The following is a 25,804-nucleotide window of genomic DNA, read 5'->3' as shown; positions in this document are numbered from 1 at the left end:
GTCAATACTCTTGGGGAGGGACAGGATCAAAAGAGAGAATAGAAGCAATGGGGGGCAGGATAGGCCTTTTTTCTTTGATGTTTTAAACTGTTAAAAAGGTGCTCCCTCTTTTTACATCATTCTTCTTAACCTCTTTCCTTCCTTTCCATTGCCCTTCCCACAATGAAAAGCAGAGAGAAAAAGAAAGAAAATCTTGTAACAAATAAGTGTAATATTGCAAAATGAAGTCCTGTAGTGGCCATGTCTAAAAGTGTATCTCTGTACCTCCGAGCTCAATTCACTCTCTGGAGTTGGCCATCTCCACATCAACAGATTTGCCTAGTTCAAGATGTCTCCACCTTAGGGCCTGAAGTCCTGATTGGTCTTATCAGCAATTACTATGTCAAGTGAGACTACAAAATTGAATTCATTATCTTTTCCCTATAACCTTGCCCTCTTCCTAAGTTCTCTATTCCTCGCAAGTATACTACCATCCTTCCAGTTACCCAGGCTTTAAAAATAGGTGTCTTATTTGGCTCCTCACCTTCTCACTACTCATAACAATCTGTTGCCAAGGCCTGTCAATTTTGTTTTCTTAACATAATTTACTCTTAACTATATGCCCCCATCTCACCTCTGTTACTGAAATCACCTAGTACAAGTCTTTATTTTCTTCAGCATTTTTTTGGGTCTCCTTTAGCAAGGTGTTGACCTGCTTCTCATACTTTTCTTTCATCTCTCTCATTTCTCTTCCCAGTTTTTCCTCCACTTCTCTTACTTGATTTTCAAAATCCTTTTTGAGCTCTTCCATGGCCTGAGCCCATGGTATATTTATTTTGGATGTGTGGGATACAGAAGCCTTGACTTCTGTGTCTTTCCCTGATGGTAAGCATTGTTCTTCCTCATCTGAAAGGAAGGGAGGAATTATCTGTTCACCAAGAAAGTAACCTTGTATAGTCTTATTTTTATTCCCTTTTCTGGGCATTTTCCCAGCCAGTAATTTCACTTCTGAGTTTTCCTTCCACCCCTACCATGCCTCCAGATCCACCCAGCCAGCACTTGGGGTCTGAGATTCAAATGCTGTTCCCCAGCCTCAGGGCTTTTGGTGGGGGTGGGGCTGCTACTCAGTGTGAGATTAAATTCAGGTGCTCAGGTAGGGGCAGGGCCACCACTGGGGCTCAGTTCCCTCAGGGGGTGTATGCTGAGGCCTTCAACAATGGATCCGAGCTCCTGCCTGCTCTGGGAGCCCCTGTCCACCACTGTCCCCGCCGCTGCCTCCCCAGGGGGCCTGAGTATGGGGACACTCCACTCCCCTCTCAGTAAGCCAAAAAGACTCACTCACCCCCAGAGCCTGTGGGTGGAGGGACCTGGGCAGCCACTGGAGATTCCGTCCCTGAAGCCTGCTCAGATCTGCTCCTCTTGGTGCCTCAGCCAAGGCAGGGCTGGACTCTGCCCTGGGTCCGTTGCGCCACGGACCTTTCGGGTCAGGTTTTCAGGGCTCTCTGGAACAAATCTCATCCACTCTGTTGTTCTGTTGCTTCTGATGTTCCAGAATTTGTTGGGAGCTCTTCTTTACAGATATTTGATGGGCTGTGGGTTCAAAGCTAGCATATGTATGTCTTTCTACTTCGCCATCTTGGCTCCTCCTCTCTAGTGCAAGTCTTTATCACCTCTTGCTTGGACTATTGCAATAGTTTCTGGTTTACTACCCTTCCTCAAATCTCTTTCTAGGGAAGGTAGCCTACCCATACCAGGTATTAAAATTGGATTATAAAGCAGCAATCCTCAAAACCATTTGGTATGACTAAGAAATAGAGGGGGAGATGAGTGAAATAGGTTAAGTACACAAGACACAGTAGTCAATGATTATAGAAAACTACTATTTGGTAAATCCAAAGAGTCTACTTTCTGAGATGAGTACTCGCTACTTAAAAAAAATTGTTGAGAAATCTGAAAAATAGCATGGCAGAAACTGAGTACAGACCAACATCGGACATTATACTAAAAAAATAAAGTTCAAATGGTTACATGATTTAGATATAAATGCTAATATCATAAACAAATTAGAGGAGCAAGGAATAGTTTATCTGTCAGATTTATGGAGAATGGAGTGATTTATGACCAAAGGAAATATAGAAAACATTATGAAATGAAAAATGGATAATTTTGACTATACTAAATAAAAAAAAATTTTGTACAAAGTCATTGCAACCAAGACTGGGAGTGAAGAACACTGAGAAAGAATTTTTATAGCTAATGTCTCTGATAAAGTACTCTTTTGAAAAACATAGAGAGAACTGTGTCAAATTTTTAAGAGTACAAATCATTCCCCAAATGATAAATGATCAAAGCATATGAAAAGGCATTTTACAGAGGAAAAAAATAAGCTATCTATAGTCATATGAAAAAATACTCTAAATCACTGTTGATTAGAGAGATGCAAATCAAAACACCTCTGAGGTACCACATCACACCTATCAGAAGCACAAAACAAGAAAATGATAAATATTGGAGAAGACATGGAAAAGTTGGAACACTATTTCATTATTCGTGGAGTTGTGAGCTGATACAACCATTCTGGAGAGCAATTTGGAACTATGCCCAAAGGGCTACAAAAATGGGCATATTCTTTGACCCAGCAATATCAGGTCTAGGGCTACATCCTAAAGAGATCATAAAAATGGGGGAAAGACTTATATGTACAAAAATACTTATAGCATCTCTTTTTGTGTTGGCCAAGAACTGGACAGGAGGGGATGCCTATCAGTTGAGGAATGGCTGAACAAATTATGGTATATGAATGTAATGGAATGCTATTGTGCTATAAGAATTGATGAACAGGTGGACTTCAGAAAAACCTCAAAAGACTTATATGAACTGATGCTGAAGGAAGTGAGCAGAACCAGGAGAACATTATACAGAGCAACAACTACAGTGTGTGAGGCTGACCTTAATAGACTTAGCCCTTATCAACATTTCAAGGAACTAAAACAATTTCAAAGGACTCATCATGGAAAATGCCATTCACATTCAGAAAAAAAAACTGTGGAGTCTGAATGCAGAGTGAAGTGGACTGTATTCTTTTTGTTTGTTTGTTTTGTTTTGTTTTGTTTCTTTCTCATGCTTCCTCCTATTCATTCTAATTCTTCTATACACCATGACTAATGTAAAAAATTTTAATGAGAATATATATATATATATGTAAAGTATATAACAAATTGAAAGCAGTCTTGGGGAAGGAGGAAAAGAGGGACAGGAAGGAAATTTGAAACTTATGATAGTGAATGTTGAAGACTAAAAATAAGTAGATTAACTTTTAAAAAATGCTGCATCTTTAACCCAGTCTGCAACCTCATTTTTTTGCATCTCAGGACAGAGTTTTAAGGAATTCAAAATCCAAGAGTCCTGGGTTACTCTAGTCTGAGCACTGTGGCACCACACTGCTGTCTTGTGTCCACTACTGTCCTCTTGTGTCTGCTACTGTTTTCCTAGACTTATAAGATGTTCACTTTGTCTCTTTTCCTTTAATTAAACACCCCAGAGCTTCCTGAAAATTTATATTCAAATATAAGGCTGCTGGAGAAAGGATCAAAAATCAGTTGGAGACTAAATAATTTAATTTTAAAAAACTGATTAGTCAAGAAAAATCAGAGAAATACTAGAGAACTTCATCAAAGAAAATGATTAGAAAACATACCAACATACCTAAAAAGAAAATATCTTTTATCAACAAAAGAACAGCTCAATAAATCTGGCACCTAAAACAACTAGAAATGAAACAAATTTTAAAACTCCAAGCATACATCAAAATAGAAAAACCAAAGAATCAACTGATTAAAATTGGAAGTAGAAAATCATTTAATAAATAAAACAGGGAACAGATTTTTTAGAACTTCAATAAAATAGATGAACAGTGTGGTTAGCAAAAAGATAGAGGAAAATCAAATTTCCAGTATCAAAACAAAAAAAGAAGAATTCATAATAGATGAAGAGGAAAAAAGGTTACTATTAGAAATTATTTTCACTAATTAAATGTCAATAAAATTTACACATTAAATGAAATGAATGAATATCTACAGGAATACAAAATTTTCAGATTAACAGAACAAGAAATAGACAATTCAAAAAATTCAAAACTTTGACAAATAAATTGAATGGGCCATAAAGGAAGACTCAAAGGGGAATAAAAGAAAAAGAAAGAAAAGTAGGACAAATGCATTTACAAATGAATTTTTTCAAAGAAAATATATTACATAAACTGCTCCTAAAAATAGGAAAAGAAAGTGTCAAAGGTGCAGCTCGCATGCCAGCACCACCTTAATTCAGGTTCCATGTTGAGGCAGAACGAGACACTTGGATGTAATTGCACAGTTCAACAAAGGAGGTTTATTTTGCCCCAAGAGGACAAGACTGTGCTTCAAAGATACTGGGGCACCTACCTTCTCTGGACACAGCCCTACTCATCTCCATCGCAATTCATTTGGTCAGTAGGTCATCAGGGTATGGTCACTTGTGGTCTTAAGACACTAACCAAGTCTAAGAAACCTAGACTCTGTGGGGCTGGGACTTTTTATACATGTCGATGACCAAGACACTGCATCAAGGAAGCTGGAACCAATTAGGTACTGGAGGCAGCTTTGTCCTATCACATATCATCCTTTAGTAATAAGATCCTAAGGATCTTCTAGAGCAGTGGTGTCAGATTTGAATAGAAACAGATCTCTGGGAGTCACATATTGAATTAGAAAATTACAAATTAACATTGTGTTGCATTTCTTATACATTTCCCAATTATATTTATATCTGGAGCTTTGTGGGCCATGAGTCTGACACTTCTAGAGGAACTTTTACCATTGATATGCTTATGGTGTTACTGGACAGTCCTCCCAGCATGGGCCATACTAAGAGGAAAAGGGAAATAAACAAAACAAATAAAAATGTGGAAAGGAAAATAAAAGTCAGAAATTCTTAGAATTTCCTCAGAAGGAAAATCTCATGTGGCAGATGCTGCTATAATATTGATTTAAATCAGAAAAATTTTAAATTCATTAACAGGCCTATGTGAACTGCTTAAATCACATGGAAACCTAAGTCACATGTGGCAGGAGAAGCTAGCTGAACAGATGGAACAGGAAGGGTGAAGCAGAGCTGGGAGAAAGTTGGTCAGGCTAGTCAGAGTTGGGAAGGACACAGGCAAGCAAACAGCTAGGCTCGTGAGTGTTTGCACTGCAGGGGACAAAGGCATTTCCAAGCCTTCCCCACCCCTGGTAGGGCCTTCTCAGAAAGAAACAAACATGTATTGACTTCTTGCCTACTATAACTGATTTGGCTTTCTGATTTGGGGATTTGGCTTTCCGCTGTCTGAATAAACGTTCTTTTTCTGCCTTCTATATGGAGAGTCTGTTATACCTTGTGATTGAGAATTATGCTGGCATATTCATAGTTACCACCAATGCCATGAATATTGCTTTGGTAATACATTTGGCATCAGGAGCATGATCAAGGGGTATAAAATTTCTATTTAGAGGCAGAAAGGATTTACAGGAACAAATTAATATCCCAGGATGGGATGATTTACTGCATTCTTCCCTAGTAGAGGAACGCGCTAAAAGCTCAGGACTCTATGAAAACTGGGAAGCAAGGTTAGAGGAAGGGGAACCTAGATACTTGGAAATGTATTTGCAAGGAATATCACAAAGACCAGGGAAGGAACTGGTAGGGATATGTAGGACATTTTATTAACAGGTTACTGTATTATGTATGAAATCAGAGATGAGCTGCTGAAGGAAAAAAAATCAAGTTGGAAAAGAGTTAGCTAGCTTGCATGGGAATTCTCAGCATTCTGGCTCTCCTTTAAAAGAGCAAGCTAGGGGGTCTCGGGTGGATGAAAAGCCAAGAAGAAGCAGAAGACTCGAAAAAGAATTGTGCATGCAACATTTGTACAGACCCAGATTAGTCTCCATAACCATGGTTGCCAGGACAGTGTGTGGGCAGGAAAATGTAACTAAGTCAGAGTTGGAAAATGAAATAATGTTGCAGGGGGAGACTTCTAAATCCAAAGCATGCCCTTTACTAAGGCAAAAACAAGAGAACCAAGCAGGGAACACAGCTTTTAGGGAGATCATTGCGGATTTTACTCAGCATGATGTCAGATATTTTGAGTGAGTTCACCCAAAGGTTGGAGAAATTATTAATATCTTGGATGGTAAGAATCAGTGATGAAGGAGTTGGAGGAGTATCAATAGATTGTGTGGACTGCTTGAAATTTATAGGTATCAGTCAGAATCCTTTTGTATAGCAAGGCTTTAGAGACTACAATATGCAAAGAGGTGACAATATGACTAATCTGCTAGCTTTGGCTGCAAAAGGATGCAATAAACAGTATCTTACTGACTCAATGTGACCTAGTGGAGATAGACCCTGATATTCACTTAGGTACTATATATAAGAAAATTAAAGGAGCAGATAATGAAGACTGCCATAATGATTGGAAATGCAAATGCATGCTATGATACCACTACCAGAAATATAATAGTGAAGATGGGGAAAGCACACAGGAAAGATAATACTGTAACTGTTGTTGATTCAGGAGAAGATGATTACTAAATTGTACCCTTAACTCATATATTCTATCAGGAATGAGGCTATGATAGTGGGTTCATGGACTCCAGAAGCATGACTGACCCTATACTATCCTGCTTCTGGTTATTTTCTACTTGAAATTCTTTTTAGCTACTTGTCTGTTAAACTTGTTTGCTAGATTTGTTTTCTGCTAGTTTAGTACCCTCCACCTGAGGATGACTGATTGCCTAAGCCAGACGTCACCCCTTATCCTCAACTGCAATGTGCTATACCTGGTCCTGGCATCAGCTGAGCTCCAGATGCTACCTAAAGAACTGACCTCTTGAATGGGACTTCTCAAGGCAGGGACAGCTCCATATCCAATCTCAGCAGGAAGTAGCTGTAGAATAGGAGACCTATGCGTCTTACCCCAAGATTTGGGGCCCCTTTTGTTTGAAGGGGGATAGGAGGGTTGTTGAGCTCAAGCCTCACGCTAAGATATTGGTTTATATGCTTATTTTCTGTGGTCCCTCTTATATTGTTGTAAAGTTCTGTTGCCTAAGATATTGTTTTATATACTTATTTTCTATTACACGTATTACAAATCTGTTCATATCAGTTGTCCCCCCAACCAATATAATGTATAGGAAAGATCTTGGGACTAAATGTAATGGTAATTTAAATGGAGAAATCTTGCTCATTCATCAACAGGCCCATGTGGCCTGCTTAAATCACATGGTAACCTAAGACACAAGTGGTGGGAGGAGCTTGCTGAATGAGTGGAACTGAAAGGGTAGAACAGACCTGGGAGGAAGTTGGTCAGGCTAGGGCTGAAGTGGGAAGGACACAGGCTAGCAGAAAGCTAGGACCATGAGTGTTTGTTTGTGGCAAAGCCCCAACAGGGAGAGGAGGACTTGGAAATGTCTTTGTTCCCTACAGGGCTAATGTGTATTGACTATTTGGCTACCATGACTGATTTGGGTTTCTGGTTTGAGGATGTGGTTTTCTGTTGTTGAAATAAATGTTTTTCTTCTGCCTTTTATATGGAAAGTCTGTTATACTTTGTGATTGAGAAATGCACTGGCATATTTAGAGTCACCAGCAGGGCTGTGAATATTGCCTTGAGGTTACAGATGCCAAATTTTTGCAATTCATGGTAGGTTTGTGAATGCAGGATGGTGATGATGAACCGAGGTGATGAGATCTCCAAAATAGTCCCAGATTTCTTCTCATGTGAGGTGGTGATGACAAACAGGAACAGGGTTACAGCATGGATAATTCTTGTATAGTCAGCAATTCTACATCAGGCACCAGAGTTATTTGTATTAAACTGACTCAGAGATGATAAACCTCTTTCAGAAATTTTATACTGGAGCTGTGAGCTCTTCCACCCAGCATGCACTCACTTGCCCCCTGCCTCCAGGTGCGGCACCACCTCCTCTCTCTCTCTCACAGGGGTTTAAATTTGCCACTTCAAAGTTTGTCATGGATGATGATATTGCTGCTCTTGTTGTTGACAATAGCTCTGGAATGTGCAAAGCTGGCTTTGCAGGAGACAATACCCTTTGGGTCGACTACCTCTCCATTGTTGGGCACCCCAGACATCAGGGGATGATGGTAGGTATGGGCCAGAAATACAGTTATGTGGGAGATGAGGATCAGAGCAAGAGAGGTATTCTGACTCTGAAGTACCCCATTGAACATGGTATTGTCACCAATTGGGATGACAAGGAGAAGATCTGGCATCACACTTTCTACAATGAGCTACATGTGGCCCCTGAAGAGCACCCTGTGCTGCTCACAGAAGCCCCCCTGAACCCCAAAGCCAAGAGAGAAAAGATGACTCAGATTATGTTTGAGACCTTCAACACCCCAGCCGTGTACATTGCCATCCAGGCTGTGCTGCCCCTGTATGCTTCTGGTCATACCACTGGTATTGTGATGGACTCTGGTGATGGTGTAACTCACACTGTGCACATCTATGAAGATTATGCCCTTCCCCATGCCAACCTCCATTTGGATCTGGCTGTCTGTGATTTGAAGGAATATCTAATGAAGATCCTGACCAAAAGAGGGTACAGTTTCGCTACCACAGCTGAGAGGGATGTCGTGCGTGACATCAAACAGAAGTTATGTTACATCGCCCTAGACTTTGAGCAGGAGATGGTTACTGCTGCATCTAGCACCTCTCTGGAAAAGAGCTATAAGCTCCCTGATGGCCAGGTTATCACAATTAGCAACGAGAGTTTCCAATGCCCAGAAGCTCTCTTCCAGCTTAGGTATGAAATCCTATGGAATCCACAAAACTACCTTCAAATCAATCATAAAGTGTGATGTTGACATCCATAAGGCTTTGCATGCCCATACTATATTGTCTGGTGGTATCACCATGTACCCAGGCATTACCAAATGGGTGCAGAAGGAGAATACAGCCCTAGCTCCAAGCATGGGGAAAATCAAGATTATTGTCCCACCTGAACACAAATACTCTGGATTGGGGACTGCATCTCAGGATGGAAAGAGATGTCAGCATCTCTTTCCACCTTCCAGCAGATGTGGATCAGCAAGCAGGAGGACAATGAATCTGGACACTCCACTGTCCACCACAAATGCTTTTAAATGGGTTGTTTGTGTTTTTATTTATTTATTATTTTTTTTTGTCAAAAGGGTATGACATGATAATTGCCCCCAAAAAAGAGATGAGATTGGCATGGCCTTATTTGGTTTTTTGTTTTCTTTCGTTTTGTTTTGTTTTGTTTTTTTGGGCTTTCCATTTAAAAACTGTAATGGTAAAGGTGGTGAGCTGTCTAAGTATATTGGACGCAAACAACCTCAAAGTTCTACAGTGCATCTTAAGAACTCTGATTGTACATTTGTTTCTTTTTTTAATAGTCATTTCAAATATTGTATAATGCATTGTTACAGAGTTATGATCTTCCTTTAAGGCTCTATTCTACTAGAGCAAAGGAGCTAAGTAACAAATCCGTATGGGGAGGGGGGAGGGGGGTAGTACTAGTACTGATTTACATGTAATTTAATGGAATCCTTTAAAAAAACTTTTTCTATCTTCCACCTTAATTTATGTTCATTTTTTCTAATTGTCAGCAATATTGAATGGCCCCCTAAATTCCCTCCCTGCCTCCAACATAGATGTGAATGAAGACTTTTCAATCTCCCTGAGAGTTTTATGAGATTGGTGCCAGTATTTAGGGAAGGGGAGGAGCTTTACCTGTATACTGACTTAAGATCACTTGAAATAAAAGTGCACATATTAAAGAAAAAAAAATTGATATTGAGGTTTTCCCTCCACTTCTCTGGCCCACTTGCCAAAAACTCCTTGAAAGCCATTTTGGGGGAACCTACAAATTTTTGCCCCCTAAGAACTCCTTGGGAAATATCTGTCCCCTTCTTCCAGGGTGGCAAAATAAAGACTGTCCTTTACTTTCATCCAATGACTCAGAATTACCACCAAGTCAACTAAAGGATTTATGTCTAATGTGGTCCATGTCCCAGGAAACCTCCTACCTTCCCCTCAAACTTCTGAATTCTCCCAAATGGTTCATGTGTTCACTTGAGTCTCATTTCAGTACAATACTTTTGACTGCCCTTTCACTGTGGCCTTCATTGTCTATACCTGGCCCATAGACCACCACTTCTGAATTCCATCTGTACCTTTTCAACATGTCACAGGTATCTGCTATTCACTTCAGGCAACAGTTCTGACATCCAGACAGAAAAAAAAATTTTGAATGGAAAATATAAAGAAGCAATTTGATACTTTAGGCCTGAAAGGAGTTCTTCAGGAAGAGATGGAGGGAGGTATGTGCCAAAAAGAAAGGTCTGAAACTAAAGAACAGGCAGGAACAAACTCCCAAACTAAAGGGTAAACTCATGTTGGGCTACAGTTACTCAGTATTTTTACTGTTATCTAATGGATATCTGCAGCTTCCCAGACATAAATGACCCCACCTGACTTGGCTGCCCCAGTACTCAGACCATTCCTCCTATTTCTCTTACATCTTGGACTCAGGCACCCCAAATTTCTTGTAACAATGTAATAAACACAACATCACAGAGTCACAGATTCAGTTAGAAGGGAATTGACAGATCATTTCTACTCCAAACTCTTCATTTTTTTAGGGTGATCAATCAGGCCTGGAGGAGTGAAATGACTTGTTCAGGTTCATACAGGTAGTAATCAATAGAGTCAGGTTTTGAACCCAGCTCTTCTCACTACCAATCTAGTGCCTGTCCATTCCATCCTCCTATCTCTAATTCCCTGAGCCTGAAGAAATGTCAGGAGACTGCAGAAGGACAATTACCTTCACACTTGGCCTGATGAATGGTAAATTGTTGGCCCAGTCATCCACCAACCAGTAAATGCTTACCTGGAAGTTCTCTTTTATTCAACTTGATGTGGCAGACTTACACATTACTGCCACATTTCTCTGTATCTGAAAGTAAATCAAAACCTGTGGGAAAGACTCATATTTGTAGATTGTATGGAGTAAGCTAATTATACTTTTTTCCCAACAAAAAGTATAATATTGCTTACATTAATATCCCTCCACCACCAAAATAATCATCCTAGTAGGTAGTTTTTATGATATCATCACCAAAGTCTGAATTTATTCAGCCAGATTCTGGTTGAATGTCACATAGGGAAGATCAGAGAACCTCAGCACTATGGTAATTGACAGTAGAACAAAAGGAATTTTAATAGAAAATTCTCTTTTCCAATATACCCTTTTTTATACTTAATACTTTAGGAGTTTAGTGACTACATACTATAGAGATTACTTTAGTGGGGAATGTGACAGATACCTCTGTTGTTATTCCAGTTTGTAGGGAACATATTAAACAATGAAGTATAGATGGAACTGGCAACACCATAGATTTTTGTGAACTGCTGAACATTTATGTGAGCCGCCATCATCATCATGTTCATTGTCACAATCAAGTCTTCATTCCATTGGGAAATGAATACTCATTGGAATTTCTAATGTGCAGAGCAAACCTAGGATAACTGACATTGGTGCTAGGGAGAAGGCTGATTTATGGCTTAGGGCCAAAGAGTCTTTCAAACTCTCTATGACTTGACTCCAAACCACCTTTCTAACACCTTTAAAAATAGACTAACCCAAATAGCAAAAGAAGTCCAAAAAACCAAAGAGAAGAATGCTTTAAAAAGCAGAATTGGTCAAATGGAGAAGGAAGTTCAAAAGCTCACTGAAGAAAACAGCTCTTTGAAAATTAGAATGAGGCAGATGGAAGTTAATGACTTTATGGGAAACCAAGAAACTATGAAACAAAACCAAAAGGATGAGAAAATAGAAGACAATGTGAAATATCTCATTTGAAAAACAGCTGACTTGGAAAACAGATCTGGGAGAGAGAACTTAAAAATCATTTATCTACCTGAAAACTAGCATCAAAAAAAGAGCCTAGACATCATCTTTCAAGAACTTATGAAGGAAAACTGCCTTGATATTCTAGAAGCAGAGGGTAAAAGAGAAATGGAAAGAATTTATCAATCACCTCCTGAAAGAGATCCCAAAATGAAAACTTCTTGGTATATTGTAACCAGATTCCATAGTTCCAAGGCAAGGAGAAAACATTGCAAGCAGCCAGAAAGAAACAATTCAAGTATTGTGGAAATACAATCAGGATACACAAGTTTAGGAGCTTTTACAGTAAGGGATCCAAGGGTTTGGAATATGATATTCCAGAGGTAAAAGGAGGTAGAGTTAAAACCAAGAATCATCTATGCAGCAGAACTGAGTATAAAACTTTAGGGGAAAAAATAGAATTTCAATGAAATAGAGGATTTCTAAGCATTCTTGTTGAGAAGACCAGATTGAATAGAAAATTTGACTTTCGTATACAAGAACCAAGAGAAACATGAAAAGATATAAAGGAAAGATGAGCCTTAAGGAACACATTAAAGTTGAACTGTTTACATTCCTATGTGGAACAATTTTATTTGTAACTCGTGAGAGCTATGTCACTATCATAGTAGTTAGAGGGAATATACATGTAGGTGTGTATGGGTATGTATGTGTATGTATACTATATATGTGAAGGTATATATGTATATGTACATGGAAATATGTATGTATATATGTAAAGATATATATGTAGAGATATATAGATATATACATAGACATAGGGCACAAGGTCATTTAAATATGAAGGGAGAATATCTAAAAACATAAAATTTACTTTTGAATGGAATGTACTAGGAGTAAGCAAAAGGGTAAAGGGTATTAATGTGGTAGAGGCTCTGGGAGCCCCCATGAACTTTCTTTGAAACCTCCAATTTGATGTGGCATTTGTCTCATACCATATGCTTTTCATTATCACTGTAGCCCAATGTCTGTTACCCTTAAGGAGTCTGGTCCTGTTATCTCTAGGTAGCCTTCAGCTACTTCTCATCCTTAATCCCTTTTTCTTGATTCCTGGAGGTCAACTTTTAGTTTCACCAATCTCCAGACCACTCCCATCAAGACCCTCACCAAACCATTTCTCTAGTTACCCCACACTATTTGGCCAACTCTACATCCCCACCACAATCTTTCTGTATATGAGAGCCATCTTGCCTCCAAAGTTCTAAATGTGAAATCACAAAAGAAACAAAGGAAGGAAAGTAAATAAGTCAGAGAAACTGACTAGCACCAGTAGCTGATGGATATATTTCCAGTGCTTATTAATGGTTTCTAACCATAAAAGTTCTAAGAAGAATCTAAGCTTTAGATGGATTTTTGATAGGAATGTGTATTTTAGAGGATGAAAATTACAGAATGTTAGAGGTGGAAGAGATCTTGAGATCATCTAGTCTAAATCTTGCCCTTCCTCTCATGAGGAAACTGAGACACAGAGAGATAAAAAGATCTGTATGAGGGCACAAAGCTAATTGGTGACTAAACTGTAAATAAACCTGAGGTCCCACACGACTTACTTCAATTCGACAGATATGGAATTAGTACCTGTTATGTGCAAGACATTATTCTAGGTGTTGGGAATATTTTAAAAAATGCCATTGAATCAGAAAGTTTATGTTCTACAAGGGATTTCAAACAAATATGGAAACAGAAAGCAATTTAATGAAGGGGGGAATACTATCACAAAACAAAATTTTATTGCCTCCTCTGAAATACACTCAGAGGCTGCAAACCTGAGTACCACCCACCCCCTATGCTTAGGGGCAGGAAAGAGACTAAGTCTGAATGATGAACTTAATTACCACAATGTATCTTAAAACCCATAGGCCAAAGCATAATGTAAAGGTCCAAGTAGTTCAGCTATATATCCTTCAGGCTATTTTGGAAGCATGTTTCACAAGGTCTTTCTCATAGAAGGTATCCCAAGGTTATAAAAAGGGATAATAAAAGTATTACCATTATACAACCATGATAAACGTTATGTGAATATGGGCTCTCTTAGTGGAAGGTGACATGGATTATATGAAAAAACATGGTCCATAATCCAAAGAGATTAAAGCAAGTTCATAAGCAAACAGGGGAGAAAGATAAAATTCATATTCAAAATTCAATATAGTGATGTCAAGGTCAAAGGGACAAAAGAGGCAAATCTGACCCATACTCATACAAAAGAGTTTTTAAATGGGCACATATAATAAGTCTTGTTTTACAAAGAGGTAGGTACATCTCTAGTTTAACTTGCTCAGTGTAGTGATTCAGTCAGTCAAACAAGAATTTACTAAATATCTACTATGTAGCTCCCACTATTAAGGGCTAGATTCAAAGGGAAAAAGGAAACAGTTCAAACTCACAAGAACTTGGATTCTATTGGAGGAAGTCAATATGAATATGTAAAGATATGCAATATGTACATGTATATATACACATACACATATTTATATATACATGCATCTATGTATAGGTATATGACTATATATAATTGGGGGGTGTGTGTGTGTGTGTATGTGTGTGTGTGTGTGTGTGTGTGTGTGTGTGTGTGTGTGTGTGCGTGAAGTAGATGTTAGTCAGTTGGGGAAGGAGGCACTGAGGGAATCAGGAAAGACTAAATGTAGCAGATGACACTTGAGTTGAGTCTTAAAGGAAAAGAAGGTTTTCAAGAGTCTAAGATGAGGAAGGAGTGCATTCCAGGCATGGGGAACAACCAATGGAAAAGCAGGAAGATAAAAGAGAGGGATGGATGAGGTACAGTGCTGTAATTGTGGTTAAGTTGTTTTCAACTCCTCATGACTCCATTTGGGGTTTTCTTGGCAAAGAAACCACTGGAGTGGTTTGGCCTTTCCTTCTCTAGCTCATTTTACAGATGAGGAAACTGAGGCAAATAGGGTTAAGTGAATTCCCTAGTCACTTCCCCAGTCAGTGTCTGAGGCCCAATTTAAAGTGAGGGACAGTAAGGTCTATTTGGCTAATCTCAGAGTGCATAAAGAGGAGTAATGTGGAAAAGAGTGGAAAACAGGTTGAGAACAGGTTGTAAAGAGCTTTCAGTACCCAACAGAGGAGAAAAAGTCACACCTCCTGAAAGAATCCTTTCCCAGTACTCCTTCATCTTAGGACTGTGAAGGGAATTATGGTTTTCCTATTATTCAAATTGTTATATGTAATGAATATACGAATAATTTGGATTTCTCAGAATGGTCTCTTCTGACAGTGAGTCAGAAGTTTATAATGTGGCTTGAAATGATCACTCAAACCCTTGTCAATTCTTCACAATCACTGCTTTCTTTTGCCTATTTACCTTAAGTGAAGCAAATCAAAGACTATGGAACCTATTCCCATCACAGAACTCTGGTCCCATGACCCATCAAGTAATGACCCCAAGGACGTGAAACAATACTGTTCCCACAGGACTACAGAACACCTGCATGGTGGACTCTTGTGCTTATACTGGGAAACCCCTCAGGCCCTGGAAATGATGGTTTTGGATCCACCTTTCCCACTCCCTTCCCACTTCTGATTGAGGTGGATGATCTCTGCCTTCACTACAGCAAGGTGGAATTCTGATCAGAAGAGGTTCTGATTTGCAAATCTATTCCTCATAATGAAACAACTTGATTCAACAGGTCCTTGATACTTTGTCTCTGGTCTACTCTATTGCATCAGCAGTTTTTAAGGGGATGGATATAGGGTGAAGCCTTGAGCTCTCCAGTACTGGAGAGAAGGGACTAGGTGCCCCTGGACCTTTTTCCAGATTCCAAACTTACCTGTCTGACAGGTTTAATGCCACAGCTCTTGCTCCATTACAGCCCCAGCCTTTGAGTAAGCCTGCCTTTCATTGTGAGGAATGTTTCAGAGCTCCTTTTCTTGACTGGGATCACTCTGGAAAGGGCTGGTATTTTTTGTTTCTGGCACAAAAATTGGTTCTGTGTGTGTCTTTTAGCCAAGTTAAAGGCATGAAAATGGGAAATGGAGTCAAAGCACTTCCTTAATCAATCTAATGGGATTATGGAGCACTGGCCATTTGATGAAAGCAACTGATAGGGCAAAGGCAACTTCTAATGATAGACTGAGAGGCTCAGCCCTCTTCCTTGAGACTTCATGTTTGTGCGTTGTTGCTGAAGAAGACCATGACATCAGAGAAATGATGACATGACTTGCACTTGTTTTGAGTGAAGGAGGGCTGTGCAGGTCACCAGCCTCACTTCTCCCCCAGATCCACCTGAATCCAGTGACCAGATATTCCTCAGGATGACTGGAAATGACCCAGGGTGCATTGGGAGACCTTGGGCCCTTTAGGCCCAGGTCTCTGCAGGTACTACTTACTTAGGGTGAGGCAACGCCCATTCATTGAATAGGCCTGTTTAAGAAGTAGGTGGGGCATGACCCCTTTAAGGAGGTCAAGGAAAACAAAGACATTAGGCTGGGTGGGAAACAGCAACAGTTACCACTGATAATGCCTCTAAAGCTAGTGGGGTCCAGGAACCCTTGGCAGGGGCCCCTTGGAGTCCAAGTTTCCCCTGTCCTGTCCCCTGTCCTCTCCTTGACACTTAAATTAAAATCAAATAAACCATTGAGTCCCATTCTAAAAGACTTAAAAAGACAATGAACTTGAGGTTAGTTCTGCCCTTGCTGCAGGGTTGTGGGGGGAGATGGTAATTTTTCTTCCTCACCTCAGATTCTCTTCCCTACCTCTATCTTGCAACAGGAATATACATATGACTGTAGGAGATATGTACTTGACAGGAGGATTCAAGAACATTGTTTCCTGAATCCCAGTCTTCTGCAGAGAGAAGTTCAAGAAGACAGCTTGACCTGTACAGCAAAAGTCATGCTGTTCAAGAGACGGCAAGCCACACAGACAAGATGCTGAGGGAGCTTCCTACTGCTCCTCTGGTAAAGGTGCTGGTTCTGTAGGAAAGCACCTGATAATGCCTTAGCCAAGGATGTCAGCTGAGCCAGAAGCTGGAGGCTGTAGAAAGTATAGGCTAACTAGTGAAGGAATAAGCTCTACTGAAATCAGGCTTAATGAGTCCAGCTGAGCAACAAGCCCAGACTATTCATCTCACCCAGTGAAGACTACTGTGGAGATATCATAAAAAAGACTTCCGGGGTCTTTCAGCATTAGACATGTAAGTTACCTCTCTATACTCAAGCATGATTCCCCTCATGCTGATCTGTTGATGGGAAGTGAACCTCAGTTTGTTTAGGGGGAGGAATGAATGAAAAAGCATTTATCATACATCAAACATTGGGCTAAATGCTGGAAATATAAGTGTAGAAAATAGGACAATCCCTGTTCTCAAGGGGCTCAACTCTAATTGTGGAGACAACACATGTAATCAGGGGGATGGTGTATTTACAGGCAAGTAGTAAAGCCCAGATGACTCCAGAATGCAGTGGTAGGGCAGATAGCAATGGCTGGAAAGTTTATTGTTTAGTTTGTGACTCCTTGTTCATCCAAGTGCTGTGTACAATTATGCCTTCTCACCCATTTGCCCCAGTGGGTGTGGAGAAACTGAGAGCTGATTAGGAAGGGACAAAGGGAAGGGAAGAGGAATGTATTATTTAGGGTTGGAATCGGAGTGCATTGATTCTATTACAAGTCTTCTTAACATGCTGTTAATATGCCTTTTTCTTGAGCTGGCTCTCATCTGACTGACTTCTGAAAGGTCAGTGAGAGCTTATGAGCTATAGTTTAGGGAGCGTGGCTTTCAATGAAGAACCTATAAGATATATAGCACACAGGAATTTTCCCCATGATATTTCACTCTTGAGACATTAGATAAATAAAATGGCTGATAACTGTCACTGATAAGTCATATTTCCAATTCTCATGAAAATTTCTGGACAGCTTTTCTCAATTTACATTAGTCTTGTCCTAATTTCTTTTAGTGCTTAAGTTTTTGGTTATGTTACTTTGCATGGTGTTAGGCCAGGGGAATGCACTATAGAAAGGAAGTCCCTGAGCAACAAACATGATCAATCAATCGATATATCCTTCTGAACTCTAAAACATCCTTCTGCCAGTTCTACCAGCTGCCAGTCCAGGGGTGATTTTCCCAGCAGATGAGACATACCTTGGAGACAATGAAAAGGTCTTCCAACTTCACAATGCCTTCCTTGATCTTTTGCTGGATCCCTTCTCCCACGTCCTTTTCATTGTGATACAAAATGGCAGTCAAAGTGGCGGTAACCCAGGTCTATGGCAGCCTTTGCTGCTTCAGTCACTTGATTTGGAGAAGACTGCAGCAAGAGAAAAATAAAAATAATTCCAATGTATTCATGAGACTCCCTACCCCAGTTATTTTATTTTAGCTTCAGTCCTAGAGATCAGTGAAGAGGTGAAAAATTAAAACTATAGGTATATCAGTAAGACTTAATTAAGGACAATTTAAAGAATTGAAATTAACAAATTACTTACTAAAGTTGCCATGTACTGTGATAGCACTAGGGATCCAAGCATAAAGTGCAAAACAATCCCTCCTCCCAAAGAGTTTACAAATACACATGAAAATACTTACAGCACAAATACAAAGTTATACATACATGCACACACAAAACAGGGTAGTTTGGGAGGAAAAGCAGTAGCAGTTGAGGGGAATCAGGAAAGGCTTCATGTAGAAGATGGTACTTGAGCTGCATCTTCAAGGAAGAGGGAGACCCTCTGAGGCAGAGATAAAAGTCAGGATCCCATACCTCAAGGAGTTTACAATCTAGTTAGTGAACCAACAGAAACATGATTACAAACAATGAAAAGCAGTGTAGATTGGTGAAGGGAATCGCACTGAATCTGATGTTCAGAAGAGTGGAGCAGTGAGGTGGTACACTGGATGGAGGACCAGACCAGGAGTCAGGAAAAGTCATGCTCTTACCACTGTCCCTGAGAAACATATGGTTTATTTCTATCAGCACTCCTTTGCTCATGGTTTTCCCACTACCTAGATTAGCCTCTCTCTCTCTTCTCTGCCTTTGTGAGTTCTGACCTTCGTTCTAAGCCCCATTTATGGCTCACCTCTTCCTCACAGCTTTCCTTCACCAATGGCCAACAGTGAGCTCTCTCTCTCTTCTGAATTGTGGTTGTTGTTCTTGAGCTGTTTCAATCACATCCAACTGTTTGTGACCCTATTGGGGGTTTTCTTCACAAAGATACCTGAGTGATTTGCCAAGCTCAGGGCACAGCTTACTTGCTGGCCCTTAGCTCTGGAAAGCAGGATGTGTCCTAATAGTAAACAGAGCACGAGTGGCCTTGGCATGGGGATCCTGACACACTAAAATATTTTATGGTAGCAAAGAACTGGAAACAAGATCGATACCTATCGACTGGGGAATGGCTGGACAAATGGTGGGACATGGGTATAATAAAATGTTGCTATGATATAAGCAACAACAAATACAATAAATGCCAGGAAGCATAAAAGATGTAGATAAACTTACAACAAAATGAGCACAGCCAGACCATCCTGTGAAATTGTTCATATATATGGTACTATATTGTGTAATGAAAAATATCCAAATGTGAAATATGAAAAGCTGGGCTCTAACATTTGCTGTTTTTGAAATTGTGGAAAAGCAGTCACCTCTCCAAACCTCAGCTTCCTCATCTATAAAATGAGAATAACAAGATTTGCACTTCCTACCTCATAGTGCTGTTGTGAGGAAAGTGCTTTATCAGTACAGAAATGTGAACTATACATATTCATTATATACCATATACTCTCTGCTGACCTCCCCATGTGGTAACAGAATGGAGGCCAAAAGTCACTTTGGTCCTACAGGTTTAAAGATGCAGGTGACCAATCAAAGGGGACTATCTCACCCATCTGTTAGATAAACTGAGCATGCTTTAAAATCCAGGTTATTTCAATTTTCAAAAATAGAGACCTCAGAAAACATAAGTACCTTTGTCACTACTATATAGTTTTTATCCTTGGGTTATATTCATGGTGGCCTTGCTCAAATGACTCTTGCATGCATCACTGCAATGGAAACAAAATCTTTCTCTTCTCTAGTGACCCCCATTGCTTCATTGATCATGCCACCTGGAAAGGAATCTTGCTGAACTTAGTCGGCTAAACCATCTACTTTGAAGTCCAATTTGAGTAGAAATGAATATGAAAAGATCTATCATGTCCCAGGAGCAGAAACTATAACTCAGAGCAGCTTTCTGGTTCCCTACGTTCTCACCAAACTCACTTCTCTGCCCCACAGATACAGAAGCATCCCTTTTAATGGCAGTTGTTTCCCAAAAATGCTTTTTGAAGGGCTCTCATGGCTGGTTAGGTAATGAGCCAGCAACTGCTTGTTAACAGACTGTCAAAGAGTAGTGATAATGCCTTTTGAAGTTGGGGAAATTCCTTTCAGGACTTTTTTTCTTTTCAAATTGATTTTCCTTAAAATAAACTGTAGGCAAAACAGATAGGGGCACAACAGTTGCGTGTTTTGTTTTGTTTTTTTAATGTGACTAGGGTATGTTGATCACCTGAGTCCTATGAATGTAGAGGGATGTTTTGACAAGGAGCAGAGAGGCAATACATAATGCCATAATCCACTTGAGTTTCAGAACCTGGTCGGCAGGGATTTTAAACTACTCAACCACCTGGATCTGTGATTTGAATGGGCTGCTACCTGGTGGACATATTCAAGATCACAATTCCTTGAAGCAGAATAATTATCACAGTGTCATAGTACTTTAACTTTACTTTAAATTGCTAAATAACTTTAATTTACTAAAACTTTAGAAAAGCAACCAATAATCTGTTCTTGACTGTTGCTTTTGCAGAGTCCATACAGTTTTCCAAGTACCACACACAGTCCAAATAACTATCACAGAATCATCTGAGTCTTCACTCTCACTCACATCTCATATCCAATCAGTTGTCAGTCTTTTCAATTTCACTTCCACTCTGTCTTCACCATCTTTTTTCTTTTCTTCACTCACATAATTGCCACCTTGGCTTGTATCCTTAACATCTCTTGCCTGGACTATATGGATTTCTTTGTAATACATCTATTCTCTTTCTAATCTGTCGTCCACAGAGTTGTCAAAATGAAGCGCTTTATTGTCTTTAGGACAAAATACAAAGTGCTCAGTGATGTTTAAAGGCGCTCCACAATCTGGTCCCAAACCAATTTCATAGACATTACATATTCCCCCTTCTTGCATTTTACTGCTTCCTACTGTTCCCTGTAGATATTCTTTCTCCTGCCTGGAATGATGAAATGAAATATTGGGAAATACAGCTTAATTGTCATATGAGGAAATAGAAAGGAAACTGAAAATTTAACTGCCAGTCTATTAACTTTAATGGCTAGAGACAGATTGGATGAAGTACAGAGACTGTGGACCAAGAGAACAAAATGAGTTAAATGTTAAGGAGAAAAAAATAGGAATCGGATCGTTACAGAAAAGAATTTAACTTTCATCCTTCAAAGAAACATAAAGAGAATTCTCAAGAGTCTTTGGCTGCCATTCTAAGAGATTTAAATGGTGAAATCGCATTTCCAGAACTGAGCCGCATTGGTTAGAGGTGATTCTCTACTCATAACTGATGCATTATAAATACATCAGTGTTGTTTATTTGTTTATTACACTTTTTATTAGTTGTAAAGTCAGTAACCTCTATGGTTCCTTGAGCACAGGATATCAGGGAGTTTAATATAAATGTAGAGATAAAAACTTATGGTGGAAAAGTTTCTCCAATTTATTTAATAAATCATATTCAATAAACTAGATGGGGACACAGAGATTATTAACGAAATAATGAAAAAGATGTTATGTTGTAATTGATGAGGAAATGTCAGCATGTACCTCTTGATTACCTTGAAATCTGGAATGAGGTAGAAAGGTAAAATGGGCCCCTTCTCCCACTGGTGAGTTCTTCCCAAAATGTCCATTTTGAAGAAAGACCAGATTCATTCTCTGGGCTTATCCACCTTGCCCATATTCAGGTACCTCCTTTCTCCTCCCTTTTCCACTCCTCTTTCATGTGTTGTCTTCCTCCATGACAGTGTTAACTCCTTGAGGAAGGAGTTTACATTCTTTTTGCCTGTGTTTGTATGCCTGGCACTGAGTACAGTATCTGGCAAATTGTAAGCGTTTAATAAATGCTGGTTCACTGACAGAGCAAAGAGATTTGGTGTGGTTGTTGATCACCTCAATGTAGCACATTGCATATCTGGTTCCCATGTAGGTTGTGCAAAGACTTTAAGCCCTGTGATAAATGTAAATTCCTTAATGATAAAGAGGAGACTCTGTGCAGTACTGAATGTGCCAGAGTAGCCAAAGTCATAGGCAAACTCAAGGTTGTTGCATTGGATTGTACAGCATCTTTATGGAAGAGGGAGATTGTGTTCATCCTTCATTTTAGAAGACCACAACCTCAGAGAAATGATGACATGACTTGCACTTGACTTTCTTCTGAGTGAGGGATGGCTATGCAATGTCACAAGCCTCACTTTCTCCTCCTGAGCCATCTGGATTCAGTGACCAGATATTCATCAGGATGACTGGAGATGACCCAGAGAGGGGGAGACTCCATTACTAGAGAACTGCCAAAGTTTGGAAGTAGATTTCTGAGAGGTATTTGGATGTTGTCACAGCATATAAGATGCTTAGGCAGGAGATCCCTGATGGAAACATATGTGGTACATTTTAGGCTAGAAAAAAAATCAATCTTAGTATATATTTTGAAAATGGGAGGGAATGTATGATGAAATCCCAGGTAACTGACCACAGGGTCATGCTGACCCACATAACCTGATGAGTCTATTGGACAGAATTCTCCAGTTGGAAATGAAGAGCAACATTGAAGGAGAGATGGAGCACCTGATCTTAGGTAGGGCTCTGTGTGAGAGAAGGGAAGGAACAGGCAGCAAAGTTTGGAGCTTAACACAGGCATATGTGATAGTGCTAGGAGTAAAGAGCAAGTCACAATCTTACTTTTAGTCTGAAACCTTACCAGTGGCACTGGACTCAGGACAGGAAAAAATGACTACATGGAAATGACACATGGTGAAAATAGTCACTAGGAGGCCACAGAGAAACATATTATTATATATTTACCTTGGAATTAATATCTTATTATCATTTTTTCCAAGTCCTCTTTCCTACCAGACTTTCTCATTACTGTCAAGGATAGCACCATCTTCTCATTTCCTCTACCTCTCACCTTCAGTGTCATCCTTAACTCCATGTTCAGTTGGCTTGTCATTTTCTCCACATTTTCAATCCGTTGCCAAATCTTATTAATTCTACATTCAAAATATTTTTTATATCTGTCTGCCATAGCAGCTAAGTGGCTAAATGGATAAAGCCCTGGGGTTGAAATCAGGAAAACTCAACCTTCCTAAGTTCAAATCCATTGTTAGATACTTACTAGCTGTGTGACCCTGGTCAAGACACTTAACCCTCTTTGCCTCAGTTCCTCATTCATAAAATGAGCTAGAGAAAGAAATGCAAGCCACTCCAGTATCTCTACCAAAAAACTCCCAAAATGGAATCATGAGGAGTTGGACATGACTAAAATGACATCAGTCAACAACAAAATCTATGTCCCCTTACAACCTTAGGTCAAGCTCTCACCACCTCCCTCCTGAACTTTTGCAATTACTTTTCAATGAGTCCCCCTGCTTCAATTCTCTTGCCACTCCAATCCATGTTCTACTTGCTAACAAGATGATTATTCTAAATAATAGATTTGATCATGTCACTTCTCACTCAGTGAGTGAGTTTTCAAAGAGGGTTACATCCACCATCTCTAGGTTCACAAAAACAGTTTGGGGAACCTTATCAAATGTAGAAGTGCTTTGGGTTTTCTCACCAAATTATATAAATTTCTCTAATTTTATTATTTGCATTAAGATAAATATTTTTTAATTATGTTCATAGTAAAATCATAAACAACTACGTACTGTCACAGCTTTCTGGGACACAACATTCACTCTTTATAATGTGAACATCCCTGGCCACTACTTGCTACTTGTGTGAACTTAGCAATGTCAGTTCTTATTCTTAGGACTTGCATCTCTAAAACGAGGTATGATGTCCTGTACTTGTATATATTTTCTTCAGTTTTGTTTGAATTTATTATCTAGAGCCCTGGATCTAGAGTTCAAATTCAAACTGCCCCTGGAACCTCTCTGAAATTGCTCATCTATAAAAGGAAATTATTGGACTAGACCTCTAATGGCCCATCACATTCTAGGTCTATATTTTGTGATCTATAAATCTCTCAAAAGCCAATGAAAATTTATAACATGAAATAGTAAGGTGAAATAATATTTACTTAAGAATGAGATATTTAGTTAAGAACGAAATAATATTTACTTAAGAATGAGATAATATTTACTTAATAAAATTATTTATAAAACAGGGCTAAATCAAGAAAAGAATATTTTGAGCAACTATTTATCTAAGAACTTTATCCCCATCTACAGTTCTCAAGGGCATAAGTCTAAATTTTGCAGTTGCCTTGTTGGCTTGTCAGCATGGTGAATGCTGAAGTCTTGATGCCTTAAAGATGACCTTGTTTCTCAATTTGTTCTAGTGAAATCTCAAAGTCAGAAAAATGTTGTTTTTCTGGTATCACAATGCTGACGTTTCCATACTTGGAAAGTGGGGGATTTTCTGCTATTAGCAGCAGGAATTAAGGGAACTTGTTGAAAGTCTGATGGCACTACATCAATTTTTCTCTCTCCCCCTCCTCCTCTTTTGTTTCTTCTCTGGCTTTCTCTTACCTCTCCCATTTGATTCCTCCGAAATTCTTTTCTCCCACAGGGGTTAATGGCTGGCCTTTCAGCAGATATACTGAAAATGTCCCTCTTCCAACCAGACTTTGGTAGTATCTTCCATCACCTTCTGTACCCTAAACAGACTTGTCAGGGATAAAATTCCCAACGACAACATGCTGTCCTTACAAGAGATGAAACTACATGATGTTTAAGATTTCTTGTAGTGAAATTTGAGAAGCCTATTTTCAACCTCCTGGTTCCTTAAGTCTCACAGGCTTTTCCTCTTTCTCCTGTACCTCTGCAGTGTGGAAGGTTTGGGTTAATTAATCATTGTGCCTAGGGGAGGAGAGAAGGAATAAGGATGACAAAAATCATGAGTGACAGAAGAAAAAGAAAATAACATGTTAAAAACTTCTGGAAAAGAGATTACATAATGAATGAAAACATGTAATTTCATGATTCACGATGTGGGCTTCTTTCCCACTTCTCTTCCTCAGCTCCTTTGTACACACCTGGTTGTGACCTTTGGGAAACATTAACGGAAAACACTTTATCAAATCAACCTTTGCTTTGTAATAGTCATCAGAGAAAGTACACAGGTTTTCTCATGGTTACTCAGCAATTCTTTTGCAGCACTTTTTTTCTTGCCATAATCAGGAAAAGCACAGTAATTTATCTGTGAAGTCTACAGTGGACATCAATCTCCCTCTCATTCTAAGGTTGCTTTTATAGAAAAGCAAAGAATGTCCAGGCCTCTAAGTTCATGCTCTTAAACTGTGTGTATCAGAAGGAAGGAGAAAAAGACGTTTGAAAACTCTTTGTGGTTGTTTACCCAGGCTGCTTATGCTGTTTCTATGGGTGTGTTACTCTGAATTGTGTTTCTTTTTTTTTTTTCTTGCAAGGTCACTAGGGTTAAGTGACTTGCCCAGGGTCATAAAGCTACTAAGTGTCAAGTGTCCAAGGCCAGATTTGAACTCAGGTTCTCCTGACTCCAGGGCCAATGCACTATCCACTGCACCACCTAGCTTCCCCCTAAATAGTGTGCCTTAAATATAGTCCAGTGTGGCAATGTGCCTTATGAAGTATTGGGTTAAAAAAAA

The 25,804-nt window shown here is 39.4% G+C and overlaps 1 protein-coding gene and 1 pseudogene across 1 annotated transcript in view; one reads left to right on the top strand and one right to left on the bottom strand.

Moving 5' to 3' along the window:
• LOC140533865 (prostaglandin-E(2) 9-reductase-like) overlaps positions 1-24,971 on the bottom strand; it is a 148,554-nt gene extending 123,583 nt beyond the window's left edge. The window contains exons 1-2 of the mRNA XM_072654196.1: positions 24,711-24,971; positions 18,053-18,218 (exon numbers count right to left, since the gene is read on the bottom strand). The gene's annotated coding sequence lies outside the window, so the exon portion shown is untranslated. The remainder of the gene's footprint in view (positions 1-18,052; positions 18,219-24,710) is intronic.
• Positions 8,026-9,159, top strand: LOC140533862 (actin, cytoplasmic 1 pseudogene; annotated as a pseudogene).
• Positions 24,972-25,804: the final 833 nt, after the last annotated feature.

This window comes from Notamacropus eugenii, chromosome 3, assembly GCF_028372415.1.
Source record: "Notamacropus eugenii isolate mMacEug1 chromosome 3, mMacEug1.pri_v2, whole genome shotgun sequence".
Classification (NCBI taxonomy): domain Eukaryota; kingdom Metazoa; phylum Chordata; class Mammalia; order Diprotodontia; family Macropodidae; genus Notamacropus; species Notamacropus eugenii.
This window is presented reverse-complemented; position numbering and strand designations above follow the sequence as displayed.